The sequence below is a fragment of the Varanus komodoensis genome, unplaced genomic scaffold (assembly GCF_004798865.1).
Source record: "Varanus komodoensis strain SLA01 unplaced genomic scaffold, ASM479886v1 scaffold1, whole genome shotgun sequence".
Lineage (NCBI taxonomy): Eukaryota > Metazoa > Chordata > Lepidosauria > Squamata > Varanidae > Varanus > Varanus komodoensis.
Genome location: NW_025335268.1, coordinates 32,430,226 through 32,456,087, shown reverse-complemented (window position 1 = coordinate 32,456,087; position 25,862 = coordinate 32,430,226). Strand labels below are relative to the sequence as shown.

The 25,862-nt window shown below is 39.0% G+C and overlaps 1 protein-coding gene across 10 annotated transcripts in view; it reads left to right on the top strand.

The window, feature by feature from the left end:
• Positions 1–25,862, top strand: part of QKI (QKI, KH domain containing RNA binding) — a 154,039-nt gene that overhangs the window by 89,519 nt on the left and 38,658 nt on the right. The window lies entirely within an intron of this gene.

Genomic DNA, 25,862 nt, shown 5'->3' with positions numbered 1-25,862 from the left:
ACAATTTATAATATCAAAAACAGTAGTGAAAAGAATGTCTATATGTTATCAAAAGCATGTTTCTCCTGTTGAAAAAGGACAATATCTAGTCAGTGTGTTTTTTATAGTGCATACATAAGTGGATACCTGAGAATCTTTCTCTCTGTAAATTGCCCTGTTAGACAAAGCTACCTAAGAGAAAATTACGAATGAGACTTTGTGAAGGTCTTGCTATGGAAGTATGAACAGCATTCATAGGTAATAAGGGCTGTAGCACAAATTCACGAGCACACTGTTGTTTTAGCAGCACAAAGATGCACTTTCAAGATGGGATTTCATTCCAAACCACCATATAAACATTACCACCTTACGTAAAACTTTAAAGATTTGTACAGGGAGTTAAATGTTATACAGTGCAGTTTCCAATCAAATTCTTCCTACAATTCTATGAAGATAAATACAAATACACATTATTACTTCATTCAAAATTAATTTTTGATCAGTCCAATTTAACGTTTGGTATAATAGACTGAAAAGTCACTTATATATTGATGGGAAAAACAAATGCAAAGCCATCATACATGCTTTGTGTTTAAATGATTAAAATGCAAGGATATTTTTCTAAAATTAGGTTTAGACAGAGCTTAATTGATTTAAAACTGAGAAGAAAGACATAAGTGGTCTTCTTTTTCATTCAGCTTTTCATTAAATTTTGATAGTTCAAATTTTTATTTGCAACTGACACCTCAATTCTTTCTTTGGTTAAAGCTTTTATATACCATTCATTTAGCAGAGAAGCTCTCAGAATGGTTGTATGTTTTTACTTGGTAATAACTAGGGATGTCAACCAGTTAAAATGAGTTGATAAGCACTTTCTGATTTAATTGACTAAATTTAAATAAAATGCATGCTATTAAAGTTTCAACTTAGGTGCTTTTTAAAAACAAGGCAGTGCAAGAGCATAAATTTAATAAGTTTACTCTTTTTAATTCCATAGTATAAAAATACATAACATAACTGTGCACCTTTTTTATTTAAGATTGAAGAATGGGTCTGCGAAGGGAAAACTCTTCTACTGCAGGTTTTCATTCTGCAGGTAGATGTTTGAGACAAGGCTTAGTGTTGAGTTTATAATGACTTGGCTGTTCTAAATGTATATTTACTAATGTTTCTAAATAATAAGTAAAGTATATCACCTACATGTAATTTTTTACATTCTAGATTGTAATCTAGATTTTACATTCTAGATTCCACCTTAGATTCTTAGGGTGGAATCCCATAGAAATGTGCATAAACCTCCAAATTCATAGGCTCACGTGCATCCAAGTAGACTAGAAGGAGAGGCAGAGGTGATCTTTGTTTTCCTAATCCTCCCGCTCTGCATTTTTGCTAGATGACCATTTTTGGTGGCCATTGATGGCATTTCTAAAGGAAAGGGGAAGGAGACTGGAATTACTTCAGGATATTTTGTGTCTTAGCCACTTCAGCCTCCTGCCCATTCCCTTCACCACTCTGAATTTCCTTTCCCAACCTTGGCAAGCAACTGGTATAGTTCTTTTCGTGTTTGCTTTGAGGGGGTCTAGTTCTGATTCTGAGCTCCAGGGTCCAAATGCAGTCTCCAGATTCATAGCTGGGAATCCAAACATTTCTATAGGTTTTTGAATGATGCCTAGGTGTATAGGATCATTTCCTAAACTAGATTCGGTCAGGATTGAGATATGCATAAAAGGGATGCATGGTTCTTTTACAAAGCAAGTTGCCAAGTTTGGTTAGTTTGATAATTAAATTTTTTGTTGTAATTTTAGCAGGCATTCTATCTTCTCCAATGTTGGATTTTATTTTATTTTTTTATTTGCATTTTTTCCTGGAAGATAATACGGTTCTTTGTATTCTGTTATGAAAAGAAGCTATTTGAATACCCGTGTAACTAAATGTTTATGAATATTAATATGCATAAGAAACATAGAAAAGCTCATTATTGCATTTATCCTTAAAATCTGCTTGTGAAGGGACAATTTATAGAACTATATTGCTTAATTACTACTCTTTAATCATTATAGATTGTAAAATGTCTTCTCAATAATGAATCAAAAGTATCCTAATGGAAAGGCTGTATTTTCTGATTCTGCTTTTACCATCCTCAGTACTTGTGTATTAAGAGTGATTCTCTCTGGTAGTGCAAATGTAATACTGTTTCTGTATTTATTGACATTTATTAGTAAGTTGACAGTTTCAGGATTACACACTTGCTTCCTGGAATAAATTCTCTGTGCTCTTTACCTCCTTCAGCTATTGAAGGTGAATAAGCAGTTTGTTGGCACTGATGTTAATAATGATTAGGACAACCACTGGTTCTAGTTTAACCAGGATCTGAAAAGTATAGTATCAGGTGGGTTTCTGTAGTATTGCAGACTAAAATGTCAGATCTTGGTTAATGTTGGTGTCAGCAAATTGCTTTGTGAAAGCATTGAGGGTGAAACTTTCAAGGACAAACCCACTTGTTCAAACACAATAAGTTTTCCTCAGTTAGCATGTGAGAGATGAGTGAAATTGAAGAAGTCCAGTCTGAGATTTTTGTTCTAAGCTGAAATGCATATGCAAAGTTGGAACTGCAGCAAAATGTAGCCTCAATCCCTAACAAGAGTGCTTGTGTTCAGAATTCTTTCCTGTCATCCATGATCTGCTCTGGGATATAATAAACTTTGGTCTCAAGCAGGCCAATTCGTTCTCATAGTTCATTCCCATGAGTTTTTGTTTTTATTTTCCAGTTTTGTAATTTTATTTTCCACCCTACATTTTGTGGCCACTGAGTATGTTCTTATTATGCTGCTTTTGGGATGTGGGGAGATGATTCCAGTTTGGGTTGAAGAAGTTTTCTGCTTTTGTATGTCTCAGGTTTCCTTAATACGCTGATCTCTCTCTCTCTTGTGGTCTTGATGTGGTTCCAGTTTTCTAGACACTTAACCACCTGAGTACATTGTTAGAGGGAGTGATAAGCTAGAGTCACCCATTCACAATGTCATTAAATACAGTTTAGAAGACAGCACAAGCAACTAGTTTCTTGAGTGTTTTACATGGACAGCAATTTGTTTAGTTTACACCACATTTTTTTTCTCACAAGAAAGATGATGTTCCATGAAGTCTAATGAGATTATTGCCATACTCCTCTGGCCTGCTTTTTGTGATGACACTCAAAAATTCATTGAAATAGTTTTATAATGATGGTCATCTCCTAACTAAAGTTCAGGGATAGATTTTGTACTGTTGCTCCTACCACACTTATAAGAGCTGTTCCAGAACAGAAAGGATTTAAAATGGAAAGACATGAACATACATGTGATTACTGCCATGTTTACAGTTACATTGCAGAATCAGTAGTCTGTGCTATATCAACCAACAACTGAATGCATTTTTTAGAAAGCATTCTAATCACTCCAGGGGATGATTGAAATGTATGTTAATGCAATGAGAAGACTTAGATATTGTAAGGTTCAGCCTGTAGAATGGTAGGAGGCTTTATGCCCTTCACATGTAGAATTAGGTCTAAAAGACCCTGACTGCTTATCTTCAATTTAAGTACCAAGGATAACCAGGGACAAACTTTCTAAAAGAGACTCTAAAATGCTGAGAAAGAACCACTTTTTCTGCAGGTGCAACTACAGTGCAAGTCACAAGTGCAACTTCCTTTTTGCAAGTAGGAAGGACCATTCTGTATAAATGGTCTATAGTGGTAGTTGTCCCCCCCCCCCTTTTTTTTAACGCTGTGGACTGTAGGCAAACAGTTGCATGTTTCACTGTCAAGATACTTGTCTGTCATCTGCTTTATGATTGGTCTCTAGTTAGTTTACCTCTTAACCACCTCTAGATCTCAGACCTGATCTGATCTGTTTTTTCTGTTCCATCAAAGAGTACTTGACTGCTTTGCTTGATTCTGATTTTTAAGTTTTCACATGAATAAGTTAAGAAGAATTGTGTGGTCTTTTTATTACCAACAATTCAAGCATTCATCCTTATGGTATAACATTAAAATTACTCACTGATCCTAATGCTTATGAAACTGGAGACCTTGCTTCTCAGTTAAAAGCTGAAGTAGGAATTGAGAAGCAAAATTACTTTTGCTCTTTAGTTCACTATAACGATTGAATTAACTTACCGGTCAGCTAATTCCTCAATTTGTTACATGGCTTCTGACTGGGGGAACATGTTTTAAAAAACATGAAAGTAGCTCATAAATCACATCAGCGCTATTTGCAGATGTTGTCTTGCATGTGGATTGAAATATGTCAGTAGTATGACTAATTCTGGTCTGCAGTAAAATACTGTTGTATTAATTGGATTGAGTATCAGCACCATTGATGGAATTGAGGAAAACTATAGAGGATATAAAAACTTGGCTTCCTCCAATTTCAACCAAGTCATGCTTTTTGCATAACTCTTGTTTGAACTAAATCTGGTTTTATAATTTGGTAGCTATTATACATAAATCAGTCGATGAGAGTGAAAAAAGTGGACGTACTAATTATGAGGGACTTGTTTTGAACAGGACATATTTAATAATTGAAACATCATTAGAAACTGCATACTTAAAAGATTTATGACTGAACTTACTTTGAGTTACTTGATGAACTTCTTGCCCATTTTTATTTTGCAAGAAATAGCTGTGGTTTTGTGATTTGAATATCACTGTTCATCTGTTATAAAGATTTTCTATTAATGTTGGGCAGCTGTGTTTGAATAGCTGATATGAAAAATCTTATTTTTATATGATTAGCTTTGCATTCTTAAAGCATATGAAATTAGTAAGGTTTGAGGATCTATTTTACATGCCTGTTTTCAGTAGAGAAGCTGCTGTGTAATTTTAGTCCTTTGCAGACATCTCAGAAGAGAAACTCTGACATCTGTTTCATCTATATTACACTAGTTAAATCTAGTGTAGTGTAGTCTGTATATAAGAAACCAGCTTTGATCTTTACTAATGTTCAATAATTGGTCTTGATCAACCTACCTTGTAAAATTGGTAAACTACCTTGTAAAATTAGTGTGTGAAAATAAGATCCTACACCAAGTTGCTCAAATGAGAAGTGCGAAGCATATAATAGTAAAAGCTAAGATACAAGTAGCTTCCTGATTGTTGTACAAGGGTTCATACTTGAAAATTGTGGTTATATGCAGATAGACATATTTCTCTGGAATTCCTCACAGCACTATCCAGTAGAATCACTGCAAACTTGTGGTGGGGAGGGTCTCACTCAGAATCTGCCCTTTTTTAAACTGCATAATCTATGTTGCAGTCTATCTTCCATTATTGATTTCCTTGACACATCTGTGACTTGTCAGATACTGTTTTTATCTGCCCGATGCCTGTGACTGGACAGGGCTATCTGCATAAGAAACGGAGGTTGCTTCCCTGTAAATGGAGTTCTTCCAGAGTGCCACTGTCTAGTCAGGTATCCCTACTTTCCCCCTTTTGGGGGAAAACATATTTATCACTAGAAGACAGAAGTAGGGAGGCTGAGCAGTAGCTCTGCTATGAAGACCTTGTTTCCATGTGCTGTATGGAACTTCCTGTGCATTGGTACTTAAAGGCTTCCATTGCTCTCACCTCTTGGCTGGACAGGGTCACTTAGGAAGAATTCTCCTAACAGGTAAGGAACTTCTGCTTTCTAACTCCAGTTTTTGTGTCATGTTCCAGGTCTTCCAAAGGTTGATAAGCCCCTCCCCGAAAAAGTAAGTTGGGCTGTGATTTTTCTGATTTAAAAGTTGTAGAAAATAGAGACAAATTTAATGGTCATTCTTCATCTTTATAAATTCTAAAGGGTTGGCTTTAGACAGGTGTAGTAACTGTATTTTGCAAGTGACTTTAAGTCATACAGTTGCAGCTAAATTGAAACTGCTTCATGAAGCCACATTTTTCACTAATTTACATGAATTAGAAATTTGTATTTTTGTAGGTTTATTCCGGGAACTCAACCATTGTAAAATTGATATAGCACATATTCAAAGGTATTGCTTGTTTCAATAATAAGAAGAAATGAAATGATTAGTATTTGGAATCCTAAAGGGATTATAGTTGTGAATTGGAAAAGGTCTGAATGATGGTAATGGCATCTTCAAATGATGCCATCCAATAGGATGAATGATCTATGGTTATGATGTGTGTTCCATTCTTTAAACACTGTCAAATTTAAGTATTTACTAAACTTGTTAGTACAAACTGTTCTTCCTAGTTAAAGTTCCACTTTCATAGTAAGTACATTAATCATATTTATATTTTAAAATCCCTGTGATTAGAATATAATATAAAGCATGCAATTTAGTATAAAAAGTTTTTATAACAGAGTCATATAAAACAGTCCAGTGTCGACCCAGTACATATTTTGTAGCAATGTATTTACAGATTTAAATGTGGATGAATGAGTCGAAAAGGTACATCAGAGGCTGCTGTGTAAATTAACAAAAATTGAATAGCCCAAGGCTAAACTCAGGGTGATAAAGTTGTATGATATAGAGTATGAATGTGACTTGGTCCAAAAATGGATAGCGCTGTTAGCAGATTATATCAGGTTGACACTATAGAGTTGTACTTAGAGTACCACAGAGAAACACTGAACTGCAAATACATGGGATGACAGAAAATGTATGTGGTAAAACATAAATTCATTGGTATAGGATATAAGAGTCCTTGTAATGAAAGGTGAAAATAGTGCAGTCTGCAAGGAGATGATTTGAGATCAGTGTTTCTTAATTTGTTCTTAAATGATGTAGAGTGAGGAGGAACAGTGAGGTGGCCAAGTTTTCTGTTGGCGCATAGTTATTTAGGGTTATTAAAACAAAAGATTTAGACTGAAAGAATAAGCTTTGAAATGGCATATTCAGTTAAATGTGTGCACATGTAAAGTGTTACAGAGTGGGGCAAAAAAAAAAAAAAATCTAGCATCATTTTTATGCAGGGGAATTTGAGCTGGTGGTGACTGACCAGGAAAACGATCTCAAGGTTCTTACAGATAGTGCGAAGAAAATGTTGCTGTAGAAAAGGCAGATCCTATGCTGAAGATCATTAGGAATGGAATTGAAAGGAAAACTGGCAACATCATAATTCCTTTATATAAATGTATAGTATGAGCTTATTTGGAATGATAAACACCGTTATTATACTACAGAGGATAACTTATCAATGCAACATAGATAACTTTGCCTTGTACTACGTCTGTTTAGTACTGAGAGGACAGTAATGAAATTAGTGTTTTTGCATTAGTAGATGCAAATAGGTGGTATTATTCAAGGCCTGTTTATTTAACAACTTTTAATACCTATCAACACACTACTACATTAATCAGATTATTTATATAGTTTTAATGATCAAATGGAGCATTGTTGCCTTCAGTGGCATACTTTTAAATAAAACAACTATTAAAATTTAATTTCAAAAGCGAATTAATTTCAAAAGCAAAATTCAAAGATTTTCTTTGAATCTATTCAAAGAAAAAAAAGTAGCCCTGAACAGCCCTAACTAAATACAGGCATTTAGCCTGCTTTCATGCAAGACTAAGAAAGGGAAGGGAAAGGAAAGTGAACGGTCATTCAGGATACACCAGCAGTGTTGCTAATCCTCTCCATGTTGAGTATGGGTTTCTACTTGCATTTTCATGAAGTGAAGTAGAAGTCTCTGTGTAATTAGGAGCTCTGTTTTATTAGGTTTCCTGACTACTTGGTTACTTCTTTTTTAAATTTCTACTCCACCCATTAGCAAGGATAGTTCTCTGGGTAGATTACAAAAACATAATAAAAAACATACAAAATAAAACAATAATATTAAATCTAACATACCTGCTTACCACAGTAAAATAACAATAGCAATCAAACACAGTAGAAACCTGACAATAAAAGCCCACATCAGCCACAATTCAGATTAAGCCAATGGTACAATAGCACCAAAATACAATAAATACCATATAATAATCTCTTAGAATTACTTTAACCATTAAAATATTGGGTAAATAAAAAGGTCTTCACCTGGCACTGGAAGGACTAATTGAAGCATTGGCAAAGTAGAGACAGAAGATACTGGGGTGAAGTTTGCATGCATCCCCCTCCGTGCTCCCTACCCATTTTTAGGGTTCATGTGAGTATGCTGGATGCCTTGTACTGTGATCTGTGAATCATTCATAGAGGCCTATAGAGGTTGCACGAATCCTGATGCTTGGTTAGACTGAGAGGAATTTGGGAGTATAGAAGGAGAAAGGCAGTGCTTAAGATTTTGCCTGTGTGACACTTGTCTATTGTAAACATATTTATAGGTAGGCTATAGAACTGGGTCAGGTAGACTATAGAACTGGTTCAGCTATCAGTCACTTGGGCTTGTTTTAGGCTTTTTAAAAAATTAGGATATTGCTGGAGAAATTTCTGGATTGAAAACAATTTCAGTACACTGCAGGAAGCTATTTGAAAAATAGCAAGTTACATGTCCTGAACCTAAGCGCTCAGAACTTTTTGGTTATTTGGTAGGTTGTGTGTTTGCATGAGATGTAAAATTGCTATGTTTGATAGGCATTAATTTTTCTTTTAGGAGGTCTAAGCTAGTTGAACTTGAAGTGTAAAAGGCTCAAAAGAAGTATGTTTGCTTAGGTTTTCTAAGTGAATGATAGTGATAAAACGTGTGATGGTAAGGTGGTACCACTTTTGGTGTGTGTGTTTGAAGGGTTAAGGCTTCTGTTGTGTTGAATTGTCCTGTTCTGTGTATAAGCTGTCAATTGGTTGCTTCCTAAAACAGTAATAAGGAGAGAAGATTAAGATCTGCAATCATACCAAGAATTGATGTTTTCAAGACTTGTGATGGTCATCTTAATCTGACCCTTTCAGTTTGTAGAACTTAATTTGCTTTTGATGTCTACAAGGCTAGCTTAATCATCTTAAACAGAGGCAGTTTTTTTAATCCAAATTCAAAAACTTGGTGTAACCTTAGTACCCTATAATCTGTTGCAGATATCACTGTTACAAGTTCCTTTGATACATAAAATCATGGATTGAAGAAAACTGATTAAAGTAAAACTTAAATAGAAAATACATGAACCTTCTTAGTAATTTAATTAATTTTCATGTTCTCAGTGTTGTATGCCTTTCTGTTCTTTTCCATGTATCTTTTATAGCATCCACAATTGAAGATCAACAAGGACTAATTTAAATCAAATTGAAATAATCTTCATACAATGTGCAATTACCTAGATCTCTTTTAGATATTATGTAGAATAAGAAAGCTTTGTTCATTTTTTTTCTTTAAAGCTTAACAAATGCTTTCCTTAGCTAGTTGTAGCTGGTCTTCTGGAAGTAGTTGCCAAATGTGAGCAAGGTCAAAGTAGGAGTACGTCTTGCTAGTACATTTATAGTATGCCTATTCAATAGATTGGTATGCTATTGCCTCTGTTCTAGTAATCTAAAGAGTAGGCAGAAGCAGAGTACAGCAGACAGAAGTATAGGCCTATAGTGCTGTGACCAGTTTTGTGTCCTTTTCTTCCTATGTCCCGGAGTGCCACCCTTTATGTATCTATTTTACAATATTTTATTTACAATTCCCTGCCCATAGTATTTGTACTATATGTAATACGTGCTTAACCACTGATACATCTATATTGAAGAGAGAAAGCTTGAATAGATTTTAGAGGACATGCATTTCCTTTGTAGCATTATTGGCTAATGTTCTAAGCTGCATGAAAGCATAATCCTGAGGTTTCCATTTCATTATTTGATACTAGTTGGTGGGGGGGGGGTCAGCACAGCATTTTAATATGAAAACAAGCTATTTCTATTGAATTTATTCAAAAATTGTTTGTGTTATAAGTAATTTGGTAATTGATATAAAATTGACTTTCATATAGACTATGCATCTCATATTTTTCACAGTTAAAAGTAAGTGGCAGTTACTTAAATGATGCTAGGTATACTATAAGCATTTGTATTTCTGCAAAATAGTAGTGTCCCAAAGAAAGAAACAATTCCTAATTCCTAATTGGCAGGGTCCTGAATATGTTTAACTTATGTTCAAATATTGGTTTTTGTTTGAGGGATTGTTGTTGGAATATCATTTGAGGAATGCTTTACAACTCTGATTGTTGGGTGTAACTTGGGAATAGGTCTTAGCTCTTTATCCCCATGAGGTCATCCAGATCAGTTGTGTGACAAAATCAGACCTTTCTCAAGCTGCTGCTGTCAGTTTGGCATGTTAGGGAACAGAGATGTGGCATTTTTTCCAAAGAGGATAGGATGCTAATACTAATGGAAGTTAATGGGCACCCTGTATAGATATGTACTAAGTGATAGATTGTCACTTTATAAATGGTTGTTTATATATACTTTGAGTGCTAGATTGCAAAAGATAGTTGAGATTTGGTCTGTACTTAAGTATAACTTCAAACTAATAATGGAAACTTAAACATTCCTATTTCACTGTTTTGAAAGTTAAGTCTTAAGAGATGAATATTTTTATAGTATGAGTTGTTTGTGATTTGCTTAATACAAGAGGGCACACTACATGATTTTAAAAACAGAATTTGCAGTATACTTCGCATTTGGAAACAGACCACTTCCAGTATTGTCTCAGATCTGAGTCTAGCCTGGTTGAGATGTCAGAAGAAAGCATTGTTTCAGCAATGTGTGTGTGTGTGGGGGGGGGGTTGTTTGTTTGTTCTTCTTTGAAATTTTTGAAAACATTTTCCCTTAAACTGATGGAGATCTGATTTCTCATGTTTGTTTGACTTGAATTTAGGAAACAAAATTGAAATGTTGTACCAGTTGTATGTGCTGTATAAATATCTGAAAAGTACTTTTCAAAAGTCAAAAGCAGTTGAACGAAATATTTTGATTCAGTGGAATAGTGTAAGTGATTATACTTCGTGTGGTTTTCAGTGTCTGATATAAACAAGTTCAGATTTACTTGGAATTTATTTTAACTGCAATACATGCAAATATTTTAAAACATGACATTGTAAGTGTACACTTAATTTATTTTTAGTTTTTAACACTGCATATGCAAGATTCCTCAAAATCCCACTTTGCTTAGGAAAGTATGCTTTTAAGTGCTTTTAGGATTGCGGCCTGGAGGTGGAGGGGTGGTGGTGGAAGGGAAGGTGCTGCGTTCTGTTAACTTTAACCTAACTGAAGAACCGTGTGCATAAATTATGTGATTCATATAACATGCCTGGGTCATCATGGCTTATTTAACCCATGATGAGCTGTGGAACATGCCTTTGCATGTACAGCCACCATTTTCACTATGCAACCCTTAATCATGGTGAATGGAGGTAGCACAATATTATGCAAACTTAGGCTTTCTAGGTTATGCCAGGTTTAAACCATAACCCTGTATTTGTAATAGGACTTTGTGAGGCCTGTTTAATCCTTCCTTAACCCACAATGGACAGGATCATGCAATATGATACAACCTTCAATTGAGCAAGGGGTGTAAGGTCAGACAGGTGGCTGGCTGCACACTCTGTGGCTAATTGTTGGTTAAATAGCCCACTGTCAGCCATGTTGTGTGAACTGGCCAATATATGCTTCCTAGAAAGAGTTACCTGATATGAAGTTAATTATAAGTTTGATTTTAGGATAGTATTGTATCACTAAAATCTTAGGTTTTATTTATGTGCATTCATTATTAATCTTATGAATCAATTTCTAAAAAATAAGTAGTTTCCATAGAAAAATAGGCTGCTAGAAAATGTTAATGCTCAAGCATATTTGGTCTTACAAGCTCCACTTTTTGCTTCTCCTTTGCATGCAAAAAGAAGAGATTTGAGATTTACAGTTAAGTTTAAAACAAACATGAATGCTTGGTTGCTTGTTTCATCTAACTGTGGCTTACAAGAGTAGCATATTGCAGTAAAATACAACAATCTGAAAACTAACAGAGCAACATAAACCCACCCTACCAACTGCCCTGTGGGAAGGATCTTTATGGCTTAAATGTATTATGTGTAATTTTATTGTGTTTCTTGTTTTTGGTAAGCTTGCCTTTGCAAGACTTGTATCCTGAAAGGTGGGATATAAATGTATAAGGAAGAGTGGAATTGTGAGTGGGATCTGCTTCAGTTTCATCCCATTCTGTTGAAATAGGTAGACCTGGATTAGAACCGTCCATGTAGTTGATGCACACAGTTTATTAATAGTTCTAGCATGAAGCATCTATCTTACTCATGCTGGAGTTCATGAATTTCAGACTCTTCCTGGGTCTTCTCATAGGTGAGAGAACAAATAGAAGTGCTTCTGTTTGATGGCATCAGGCTGTAACAACTCTTCCAGTGCTGAGGCCCACCTATATGTATCTTCAACATGGGACCCTAGTCCTTTATTTTTAAAGGTTGCCTCAGACAGGATTTTATGGCAACTTCACAAGTGCCTAATGAAAACAATTTCAGATTTTTTTTCTCCACATGTTAATTCTCTCTGGCTCTTCGTTTCTTTACACTTAATTTCTTCTGTGACAACCATGAACACAGAGTAGAAACATTTGAAAATGGAACGGGTTGAATCAGATGGGGGACTGTGTACCCTATTGACTCCGCTCAGCCTCACAGTGGCTTTCAATTCCATTTGGATACCCCACTGGGGTGGGAATTGGGGGGACTGTTTTACAGTGACTCCATTCTTCTTTTGAGGAGTGTGTGTTTACTTCCCTGGCTGCTGACCTATGAAATTCCTCCGGGTTCTGTTCTGTTGCCAGTGCTATTTAACATATACTTGAAATGATTGGGAGAGGTTGTTCAAAGATTTGGGGTTCAGTATGTTGATGAAACCCAACTGTTTGTCCTTTCCACCTCCCTCCAAGGAAGCTATGTCAGTCTCAAAACAGTATCTGTCAGCAGTAGAACCAGATCAAGGCAAGCAAATTAAAGCTTAATTCAGACAAGACAGTCACTCAGAAGGCAGGTCAGGGAATAGGGATTCAGACTGTTTTCCATATGCAGGTGCAAAAGAAGAGAGAGCACAGTTTTGTGTAAAGGCCAAGCTAGAGATACAAGGTAAACATGTAGTTCCAATTCTGTAATTGCTGGGATAGGAGCAGTACAGGGAGAGATGCTCAAAAGGAAGAATTAAAAAACAGAAGAGCATTTAACATCTGCTTTGTATTCCTTGTATACAGTCTCACAACTAATCTTCTCCCTTGCCCCAACACAGTCAGGGCCTGGCTATGAGGAGAAAAAACTAAGGCACATTTGTACAGTAGAAGTGAGAAAATATTAAAAACTCTGCTCACTCGATGGCGTAGCATATGTGGTCCAGTTTACCCATCATATTAAGTGACCATGAGTTAATTAACACATGGGGCTTTGCAGTGTGCATTGGTCACAGTTTTAAATATGCAGATTGTAAAGTGTGCTGTGGTTTGTTGTCACAAACCTGGGCAATGTAGGTTATGCAAGTATTATCCACACTACTTGGGTTTACATAACATAAGTTACAACACATGCATATGCTGCAGTTTGTATATTCAGAACAGTGGCCAGCATGTTTTGTAAAGTACTTCAGGTTAATTCATACACAGTGGCATTATGTGATATGCAGCCTGTCTCTCCTTGTGATTTGAGTGGGGAGGGCCTGTGTTCCCTCCTATGTCTAGTTTGGTTTTCAAACTTTATGATGTTATTCTGACTGAGATTGTTCAAACTTCATGAACTTAAACTTAAGTGCTGGGCTGAAAGCAGCAGAATGAGATTCAATATGGAGAAATGCCAAGTTCTCTACTTAAGAAAAAGAAACCAAATGCATCGATACAAGATGAGGAACATGTGGCTGAATAGAACTGAAAAATAACCTTGGAGTTACTGTGGACAACAGGCTAAATATGAGCTAACAATGCAATGCAGCTGCAAAAAGGGCAAATGCTATTTTGAGATGCATTAATAGAAGTATTACTTCCAAATCACGTGAAGTAGTAGTTCCCCTATACTCCTCACTAGCCGGATCTCATCTGGAATTCTGTGTCCAGTTTTGGGCAAAACAATTTTAAAAAAGATGCAGAAAAAATAGAAAGGCTCCAGAAGAGGGCAACAAAAATGATCCAGGGTTTGGAAACATTGCCCTGTGAGGAGAGACTGAGAGAATTGGGTATGTTCAGCCTTGAGAAATGGAGACTGAGTGGGAACATGATATCTTTGTATAAGTACCTGAAAGGCTGTCACAGAGAGGAAGGTCAAGAACTCTTTTTGCTGATACCAGAGTGTAGGACATGGAATAATCAATTCAAGTTGTGACAGCTCAAATTTAGGCTACATACAGGGAAAGTTTCCTCACTGTCACAGGAATAAGAGACTGGAACTAGTTGACTAGAGCAGTTGTGGGCTTTCCCACACTAGAGACATTCAAGGTGAAACTAAACAGCCATCTGAGTGGGATGGTGGAAATTGGGTTGGAGCCAGTGATCTTTTTGGCCCCTTCCGCCACTCATACTCTATGATCATAATAAACCATGGTTTACTTTGAGGAAAATTAGCTGTAGGAATCCTCTTGTACGTTTCTCCCTATCCACCAGTGTGACTATGAAAAGGTGATTGGAAATGTAGCACTTGGTTTGATCCTGGTGAAAGCTGCTGGAGCTGGGAGGCGGGAGAACTGCCTCACAACTTCGGACTGTAGGAGGTTGAGCCTCCCACTTTGTGAGTGCCTTTTTTATGCATGGCACCCAGGGCAGCCCATGCTGCACCTGTTGACATATAACCACCATGAACCCTGTCTTTGCCATCTCCTTACCGTCTGACATCGTGGACTCCTTCCTGACAGTATTACAAGCTGGGCCTGAGAGGGAAACTGGAACCATTGGTAGTTCACTGTAATGAATTTGCACAGCACCTTGAAGATAATGTAAGTTGGGTTTGCCATGAGTTGGACTCCACATTTAATGTAGTCCCTTCAATAGATGTGTCCCAAGCACTGTCTGGTACAGTGTTGTTGGATGAGTTTCAGTTATTCAAGCCTGAGGATGTGGACAAGGTGCTTGGTCAGGCTCAGCCTAGCACTTGTATGCTTAACCCTTGCCCATCATGACTTATTGTCAGATCCAAAGAAGAGATTTGCAGCAGAGTCCAGGAGGTTGAAAATGCCTCCTTGAAAGAAGGCATTGTGCCAGCCTTTTAAAAAACAGGCTGTGATTAAATCACTCTCTAAAAAGCCTAACATGCACCCAGTGGATGGGAATAACTATAGACCTGCTGCCAACATTTTCTCAATGGCCAAGGTGCTTGTGCAGGTGGTGGCCAGGCATCTCGAAGCACTTGTGAATGAAACTGACTTGTCTAGATCTGTTTGAATCAGGCTTCAGGCCTAGTTTTGTGTTGGAAACTACCTTGATTACCCTGTGGAATGACCTTTTCCAGGAGAGAGATGGGAGTATGAGCCTTTTGATCTTCCTGGGCCTCTCAGTGACTTTGGATCCCATTAACCATGGTATCCTTCTGGATAGGCTGGTTGGGAGTAGGAGGTACTCCATTGTAGCAGTTCTGCTCATACATGCTGGGGGACTAATGTTCCCTGCCATGGCAATTATGCCATGGAGAACTGCAGTGCTCCATCTTATCCCTCATGCTCTTCAATATCTACATGAAACTGTTGGGGGAGGTCTTCAGGAGGTATGGGCTGAGGTGTCATCAATACACAGATGACACTTAGCTCTGCCTCTCTTTTTCATCAAACCTGGGTAAGGCAGTGGCTGCTCTGAATCAGTGTCTGGGCTTGGTAATGGACAGGATAAGGGCCAACAAACTGAGAATCTAGGTAAGAAAGAGGTGCTGTTGGTGGGTGGCTTGTCTGTCCAGATGGGAGACATTCAACTTGTTCTGGATGGAGTTGCACTCCCCTTAAAGGACAGAGTTTGTAGCTTGGGGGTGCCCCTGGATCCAGAATTCTCACTTGAATCACAAGTGGACCCAGTGGTATGGAACATCTTCTATCAGCTTAGGTTGAGCTACCAACTACAACCCTGTTTGGACAGACAAAGACTAAATACAGTAATCCATGCTTTTGGTAATCTCTCATTTGGACTATTGTAATGTGCTGTACATGGGGCTCCCTTTGAAAACTGTTCAGAAATGTCCAACAGATTTAAAATAGGGCAGTTTAGCTTGTTTATGGGGACTGGATGTCAAGATCCTATTATGCCAGTCCTCTTTTAGCTGTAGTAGCTCCTGGTTGAGGCCCTGGCCTGATTCAGAGTTCTTGTGCTAATGTTTAAATCTCTTAAGAGCTTGGAGTCAGGGTATATGAAGGAGTGCCTCCTCCCATACATACCTACCTGGTCCTAAGATAATCTTTTGAAGTCCTTCTTAGGGCCCCCTCTGTGAGGGAAGTGAGGAGAGGGCTTTTTGGTTGTGGCACCCCATTTATGGAGTTAGTTCCCCAAAGAGGTGTGCCTGAAGTCTAGCCTTTTCTCTTTCTAGTGTCAGGTGTAAACCTTTTAATTCTCTGGATTTTTTAATAGTTAAACTTTAGTTTTACTACTGTATTTATATCATTACTGTGCCTGTATATTCTTAGTGGTAACCTTTTGGAGTATATTATTGTGCTGGTGTTTGTAACTTGATATGGTGATGGTGGTTTTGTTGTTATTGGTTGTTTTAGCGATTTAATGGGTTTTACTGTTCATTGTATTGTGTTTGTCTTATGTTTTTGATTTTCTTAACCACCCAGAGAGCTTTCAGGTTACTGGGTGGTATAAAAATATAATAAATGAATAATATTCTGGTTAAAGGATTTGTTCACTATATACCAACTTTAAACCATAAGTTATGAAATTGGCTTGCCTCATCAAACCATAATTAAAAGTAAATGCGCTTTAAGGTTTTGGAAAAATGGAGAAGAGCAAGTGATTTGAGGGTTCTTTTATGCCAAACAATGGTTTTCTGCTAACTGAAATGTAAATATGGGTCAGTCTTTTACATTCTGATATAAACAATATTGATCAATCACTCCCCTTTCCCTTCATATCCACTGACCTAGGTAGAATTAAACCATGTCTTCAGAAGGGCAATAAATACTGCTTACTGTGCTTTCCATTGTAGATCTTATTGTTCAAATATTTATTGCACTTAACTGGAATAGGAAATTGCTTGTTATTTGCTAGATGATGAGAAATAATCTTTATATGTTGAGCTTTAGCTGGTGGTGATCCAGTTCTGTCTTGTGACATAATTAATTCTTTGGTTGCTAAACTTTTTGCATGCTGTATGTTCAGTATTCGATTTTGAAGAATAAATCTTTTAGTTTACGGAAGGTATACATTGACTTTGCAATAATAAAGTCTTTCTAGTAGACAGTAAGGATGTGATAGTGAATCCGCTTTCTGGGCAAAAAGGTATCGCTAGTATTTCCAGCAGTGCAGGGCCATTTTAATCTGAATAGAAAATCTGTCTCCAGGACCAAAAGTACAGTAATTAGCAGTCTCTTCAGAGTGTCAGAGCAGAATTACCATTGTAATGGTTTAGCTGAAGGATAAAAGGATTGAATTTGGGTCCCTTTGCCTGCCAAACTAAATGAGTTGCCATGGGAATTTTCAAATGTAAGAGGCGTTTACTTAGAGCAATTTGATGGGTTTGAATAAACTCATAAATTATGGGTTTTAAAGGAGCAATCTCTGCTTTCTCTGGCATAGGCTGAGCAGCAACGTGAAGGCTGTTAGAAAGCTGCTTACATACTTAATGAGAATGAGTTGATCCATGCTCCCGTGCAGACTATCAGCTTATTAAAGCCAAACTGTTTCTGCTAAATACTGTACAGTAAGCACATTTCAAGAGAGACAGTTTGTAACAAATCCCTAGAGTAAAAAACAAAATCTGATTGCTGTAGATGTAAATTGAATTTCCCTTGCTGGATTAGATCTCTTTTCAAGTAATGCTATTAAAAATGGTTCTTTATATTGTTTCAGTAAACATTAACTTGATTTTAACTCCCCCTCTGCATGTAATATTTATTATAATATGTGTTAGTTGTATCTGTTGGGGGGGGAAAAGAGCACTGAAGACTTTATTTGAAAGCAGATAAAGTGCCTAGGCTCTTTGAACTGGTTCTTTAAGGTCATATATAAGCTATTTAAAAGCCAAGTCTCATTCTCACTAAAAAGATACTAGGCTTTGGCCTGCTGACTGATTGGTCACTGTTGAACACTATTGAAATGTGAGAAGGAGGACTGTGTTTTGCAGATACCTGAAGTAATGAGTACTGCTCGTGCTTGTTTAACCTTCAGTTTTCTTGTTGAGTCAGCTATAGAGGGGTAATAGTCACTACCATCTTGTGCTGGGCTTTCGGAATATGGATTTTATTGAACGCTTTGATTTTTGTGTTAAGATGAAGCTAGATGATACTGGACAGCTACTCCTATCATATGTCTGCAGTATTAGTGTATAACATAGGGTGCTGACATGTGACTTTTATATCAGAAAGGTGTGAACAGGTGAGAGGAACAGAACTTTTCACATAATATTAACATGCTCTATCCTTTCAGGGGATTTTCTCCACCTTAGCTTGCTTCTGGGTGGGGGAAAAAGTACCCAGGATTGACAAAGCATGGGCAGGGTTCATTCTTCCCATCTATGCACTCATTTTGATTTTAGACTTTCCCAAGACCTTTCTATACATGACGGTCAGACATTAGAAACAACCAAATCTACTCCATAATACCTGATTTGACATAGGCTTTACATTTGGATATGTGATTTTTTCCAAGTCAATAGACCTATACATGGTTTTATAATATTGGTGCTAGATTTAGGGGCAAGGATTCTTTATCTGATTTGTCATCTTCCTTTCAAGAAAAATAATTGCATTGTTTGACAAAAAGTATCAATTGGCTCAGGTGCCCTTCTGCTATATTGTTTCTATAATTGGGTGAGGGTGAAGGTTGCTTAAAGCATTTTTTGCTGTAATCAATTCAGGATGATTCTTTTTAATAATGTTGTAATTTATTGCAGCCACATATATTTCAGGGGTGATTTCGGACATTAGTGGTACCCACTCGTTGTTTTCCTGCTTCTGGCTGCAAGGAGAATAGGAACTCTGTACTTATAATTGTGTAGGTAGCCAAAACATCAGAATGGGACGGTTTTAGTTGGGACCAAGGCGAAAAAGGATAAGTATTGCCTCTTTACTGCAATCCCGATTGGAGAATTCTTACAGCTGTCCATTAAAAAATGATGGAAAATAAAGGCCATTTAGAAGAGAACGGTTAATGTGAGTGAGTTCACTCCTGAAGAGTAGGGACAGACTGGACACTGGAAATTGCTAGAATAGTTTCTGTAGTCCTGTCTGTTTCATCATCCACAAAAAGCTGTGAATCAGTTATGCTTTAAAGTTAGGCATTCCGACCTCTAAAAAGAAAGAGAAGGTATGTAATGGAAGGATAATAGAGACATCATAGATGCTCCTATAAGTGAATAAAATATGTCTATTCTACTATATTATGACAAGCTAATGATATTAAAATAAAGGCATGCCTATTCCTGTTAATGTGATCAAAATAAGAATATTTGCTCCTGTCTAGCAAATATTATCTTTGAGTGGTTGTAGACTTCTGAGCATATAATTGATTCATGTGCGCATTTGGGTGCATACTCACTTGGCAGTGCTCACTTTGTGTATCCACTCAATTCTGGGCATGTTCTCTTGTTTTAGGAGATGCTGTTTGTTCATGAATAGTTTACATAAAATTGCAAAATTTTTCTTAAGCTCTTTGTTTTTAATTTATATGATTGAGTTGGGATATGGCAGGGGAGAGGATCAGCGAAGGGAAATACAGTACATGGTGTAGTGCTGCATATCTTCTATAGTGCTCAGCACAAGAGAAGCAGCTCTTCCATGCAATACAGGTGAGATATGTCAAGAAGGAAGCCCAATACTTTTTTCCATTCCTTCTGTAATGGAATACTTACTAATGTTTAATTTTTGCAGTTTTCCAAGCAGCCTCAGCTGTCTGAGAGGACCTCATCTCCCACTTCAACCTTTACATTGTGATAAATAAGAATTCCCCTTACCTCACCTACACCCAGATTTCCCCATCATTTCTTAGTGGAATCCTGTGCAAAGTGAGATTGAGAAAAGTGCAGCTCTACTTTGAACATCCATAAACTCTTTGCTCCTGTGGGGCTGTAAAGCTTGGGAAGTAAAGCTTTGGACTATTACTAATTTGCATTACCTTGTATTTGTTTCCAAACCAAGAAAGTATGTACAACTTGTACATTCTTTAATCAGTTCATGATTAGACGATCATTTTCAATTCCAGCATAACTCTTAACAGTATATCTGTCGTGTACACTATTTGGTTTCTGTTTTATATCTTGTTGTTAGTTGTGAAGTCGCGTCTGACCCATCGCGACCCCATGGACAACATTCCTCCAGGCCTTCCTGTCTTCCACCATCCCAAGGAGTCCACTTAAGCTCACACAAACTGCTTCAGTGACTCCATCTAGCCACCTCATTCTCTGCCATCCCCTTCTTCTTTTGCCATCAATTGTTCCCAGCATTAAGCTCTTCTCCAGTGAGTCCTTCCTTCTCATTAGGTGGCCAAGGTATTTGAGTTTCATCTTCAGTATCTGGCCTTCTAAGGAGCAGTCAGTGTTGACCTCCTCTAAGACAGACTGGTTTGATCTCCTTGCAGTCCAAGGGACTTGCAGGATTCTTCGTTTTACATCTCTATCTATCTATCTATCTGTCTATCTATCTATTCCCCATAGTTCAGCACTCCAGATATAAAACAATGAAATAATGTGGGAAAATACATTGCTAAAGGCAGAATTCAATAATAATAGTGTTAACCTCAGTGCATCTTAGTGTGTTGTTTGAATACAGTCCCATTCTGCTAAATTCTGTGTGTTTGTAAAAGCTTGATGTATTGCAGGCAAAAAAAATTCTTACATTAAGGGTACACTTTTGTAATTCAGTCTTCCAAAGTACAGGCTGGTTAAAATCTAAATTTTCTATTGTTTTCTAAATGTTTTGTTGGGTAAATCAGTAAAGTTACGGAAATTGAGTTCTACTTTGGTGAATGACCAAGGAACCCAGAGATAGTTTTCTAAGGATTATCTTAATGCTCAGGCAAGTGCATGTGGGAGACGTGGCTATAAGCCATGTAAAGCTTTAAAGGTGAAAGGCACCACTTCAGTTTGTGCCTGGAAATGAATTGGGAGTCATTTTCCAGTTGGTGACTCTGGTCTATTTAATTGGTCCAGATAAGAATTTAGCTGTAAATTCTGTAGTTTGAACCAGCTGAAGTTTTCCATACCAGAGTTATAGATATCCCCAAGTAAAATATACTAAGTAATCCAAATAGTGTTAATAGAGTTTGGATAATGGCAGGCTCGAAGGGCCCATAGATGGTGCATTAGCTGGCAGAAGTGGCTTGAGCCTTGGATACCTCTTGTGCTTTCACTGGAGTGAGCTTTAGGTCATGAAAATGTGACACTACAAGCATGTTGTGACACTACACGGCTTGTTGTGAGCCGCCCCAAGGCTTCGGCAAGGGGCGGCATAGAAATGTTTTAATAAATAAATAAATAAATTTGGCCTCCTGTGGTAGATAAAAATGCGGCTTTCAAGTTGCCACAGATTCCCACTTGAAATGAGGTCTGAGCTTTGACAGGGCCATTCTTAGACTTTCAGCTTCTTGTTTTTAAAGTGATGGTGCTCCTTTGGCTGTGTGTTCAGAGTCATTGTCCTGCTGGAATGTGAACTGCTGCCCTAGTCCCAGGTCATTCATTCATTCATTCATTCATTCATTCATTCATTAAAACATTTCTATGCCGCCCAATTCGCCGAAGCCTCGGGGCGGCTCACAACATAAAATATAATACAAAAATAGCAATATAAAACTAACAATATAAAATAAATAACAATATAAAAGAAGTCGCCCTGGCCAGGTAAATAAGCAAAATATTGTTAACAATTAAAATGACGCTTAAATAAAAAGGTCTTCACCTGGCGCCGAAAAACAAATAACGACGGCACCAGGCGGACCTCTCTGGGGAGCGCATTCCATAGATTGGGCGCCACCGCAGAGAAAGCCCTCCTCCGAGTACCTACCCTCCTAATTTCTTTCACGGAGGGTTCCCGGAGAAGGGCCTCTCCCGCAGATCTCAAGGGGCGGCTGGGCATATATGGATGTAAGCGCTCCTTCAGGTAACAAGGACCCAAGCCGTTTAGGGCTTTATAGGTCATAACCAACACCTCGAATTGGGCCCAGACTTCAATGGGAAGCCAGTGAAGCTGACGGAGGACTGGAGTCGTGTGAACATAACGCCCAGTCCCCGTCAGCAGCCTGGCAGCTCTATTTTGAACCAATTGAAGTATCCGGATCGTCTTCAAGGGTAACCCCACGTAAAGTGCGTTACAGAAGTCCGGACGGGAAGTCACCAGCGCGTGTGTCACTGTCACTAGGCAGTCGAACTCCAGGTAGGGGCGCAGCTGAAGAATCAGCTGAAGCTGAAGGAAAACACCCCTCGCCACCACTGTCACCTGAGCTTCCAATGAAAGCTCTGGGTCGAGGAGAACTCCCAAGCTGCGGACCTTGTCCCTAAGAGGGAGTGCAACCCCATTCAGGACCAGGTCAAATCCACCCTCTCCGAAGCCCGATCTGCCAACCTACAGGACCTCCGTCTTGTCTGGATTGAGCTTCAGTTTATTGGCCCTCATCCAGCCCATTACCTTGGCCAGGCACCGGTTCAGCACAGCCACTGCCTCACCTGGATTGGTGGAAAATGAGAGGTAGAGCTGGGTATCAACAGCGTACTGATGATTCCGCAGCCCATAGCTCCTGATGACCTCTCCAGCGGTTTCATGTAGATGTTAAACAGCAAAGGGGACAAAATGGATCCCTGCGGTACTCCATGGCATAGCTGCCATGGCGCAGAGCCATAGTCCCCCAGCACCACCTTCTGGAATCGGCCATTGAGATAGGAGCGGAACCACTGCAAAGCAGTGCCTCCAACCCCCAATCCCGCTAGCCTATCCAGAAGGATACCATGGTCGATGGTATCGAAAGCCGCTGAGAGGTTCAGGAGAACCAACAGGGACGCACTCCCCCTGTCCTTCTCCCTGCACAGGTCATTGTACAGGGCGACCAAGGCAGATTCAGTACCGTACCTGGGTCTGAAGCCGGACTGAAATGGGTCTAGATAATCAGTTTCATCCAAGAGTGCTTGGAGTTGTCCCGCCACCACCCGCTCTAACACCTTGCCCAGAAATGGGATGTTGGCCACTGGTCTATAGTTAGTGGCCATCTCTGGATCCAGTGACGCTTTCTTCAGGACCGGTCGGACTACCGCCTCCTTTAAAGGGGCAGGCACCTGACCCTCCCTCAGAGAAGCGTTAACCACTTCCAAGATCCAGTTCCCAATCCCATGCTTGGAATTATTTACTAACCAAGACGGGCAAGGGTCCAATAGGCAAGTGGTGGGACGTACTCGTCCAAGCACCCTGTCCACATCATCAGGCCGCAATAACTGAAATTCATCCAATAATTCTGGACCAGACGGCAGCATTGGCGTCTCCCCAGAAACCTCTGATTCACTAGTGGTGTCCAGCTCTTGACGAATCTGAGCAATTTTCTCCCTGAAATGCCTGGCAAAGTCGTCACAGCGGGCCTTTGAGGGTGAAACCCGATCTTCCTTAGGACCCGGACAAACCAGGCCTTGCACCACTCGAAAAAGCTCCGCCGGACGGCATTGTGAGGAGGCAATGGAAGCGGGAAAAAATCTCTTTTTCGCCGCCCTCACTGCCACAGCATAGGCCTGATAGTGGGCTCTCAAGTGTGTTCGGTCAGATTCATCCCGTGATCTCCTCCACCTATGCTCTAGCCATCTCCCAACCTGCTTCATCGCCCGCAATTCAGGTGTATACCAAGGGGAAGAGCAGGCTCTGCCCGGTGGGAGAGGAAGCTTAGGAGCAATCATGTCCACAGCCCTGGTCATTTCCCCGTTCCACAGTTCGACCAGAGCCTCGACAGGAGCACCAGTCTTGTCAGCTGGAAACTCCCCCAGGGCCTTCAGGAATCCTTCCGGATCCATCCGGCTCCGGGGGTGGACCCACACAATCGGGTCCACACCCTTGCAGAGGGAGAGGTTGCTCTCAAGCACAAACCTCACCAGGAAGTGATCTGACCATGACAGGGGAGTCAAACATAAATTCCTCACCCTCAGACCACCCTCTTCCTGCCCCGTCGAGAAAACCAGGTCCAGAGTGTGTGCACGTTCATGGGTCGGGCCGGTGACATGTTGAGACAGCCCCATGGTCGTCATGGAGGCCATGAAGTCCTGAGCCGCCCCGGTCAGACCAGACTCGGCATGGAGATTGAAGTCCCCCAGGACCAACATCCTGGGGGTCCTCAACACCAGGTCCGAGACGGTCTCCGTCAGCTCAGGCAGGGAGACTGTTGGGCAGAAGGGTGCACGGTACACCAACAGAATCCCCAATCTGTCTCGGTTGCCCAACACCAAGTAGAGGCACTCCAGCCCTGATCTCGAAGGGACCGGAAGTCCTGTGAGAGAGATGGAGGCTCGATAGACCAAAGCGACCCCCCCCTCCCCTCCGGCCGTGAACAGTGCTGAACCAGATACCCGGGCGGGCACAGTTGAGAGCCTGAAACAGCTTTTCCTCTAGAATTGTCCACTGTTTGGCTCCTGACTGGTTTTCTAGTCCCTGCCGAGGAAAAATATCTGTCAACATGATGCTGTCAGCAGTGTGCTTTACTGTTAAAATGGTGTTCTCAGGGCAGTGACTACTATTGGCTTTGCACCACATAGAGTTTTACAGCAAGACTCTAGGTTTATTTTGGTCTTATCAGACCAGGAAACTTTCCCCCACATGTTTGGTCTATCCCCCACATGCAGTTCTGCAAACTCCAAATGGGCTTTGATGTTGGTTTGTTTCAGCAATGTTTTTCTTTTTACCACGCTTCTATAAGGCTCTGCTTTGTGGAGTATCTAAGTGATACCCCTATGGATTGTTTCCCAACACAGCTGCAGATCTCTCCAAAGCCTTCAAAGTTACCATCAGCCTCCTAGTTGCTTCTCTGACTAATGCTCCTCTCCCTACCCAGTCAGTGGACAAAGTTCTACATAGTTTTATCCCAATTTTAAAGCACTATTTAATAGAGTTGAACTTCTAATGCCTTGATCTTCATGATGCTGTTTGTGAAGATACGCTCTCCAACAAACTTCTGGGGCTTTCCGGAAACAGGTGAGATCATGTGGTACTGCAAGCACACACAGTGCAGCTGACATTTGGCACCCAAAGGATAATGCCACAGATAGTAGAAAAGAAGTTCTCCACTGTTTGATACAAATCTAAATAAAAAAAACAAATGTATATTATATTAATTTTACATATGATAAAATATTTCAAGTTTCAGCAAATCACTAAAAGTAGTTGAACAATAGATTTTAAAGAAAAAAAGTAAAGCAGATTTTGTGGATTAAATGTTACATTGAAATATTTGAAGAGATTACAAGTCAGTCTAGAATATGTTCCTTGACAGCCAATTTTAAGAGGAAAATGAAGGTGCTGGAATTTTTTTAACATACTAATTTTAGCATATATTAAATATGTTGTCTTAAAGATAGGCATCTGAAAAGTTAAATCTAAAAAATCAAATATGGAATTAATTGGTGTATCTGTTCTAGGTTTGTAGGTTGACTTGCAAAGTATTAATTCATTGCTATTAAATTCAGTTATTAATTGGTAAAATTAGTAATTATGAATCCATTGTTTCATCAGATTAACACTTTTCTGAAAATGGGAAAACTTTATTGGAAAAAGAGTAGTAGAAAAGGTTCTGAAGAACTTGCCACCCCACATTATTATGCAGAGGCATGTACAGATGGAAATACCTAGACATTCCATATAGATTCTTAATT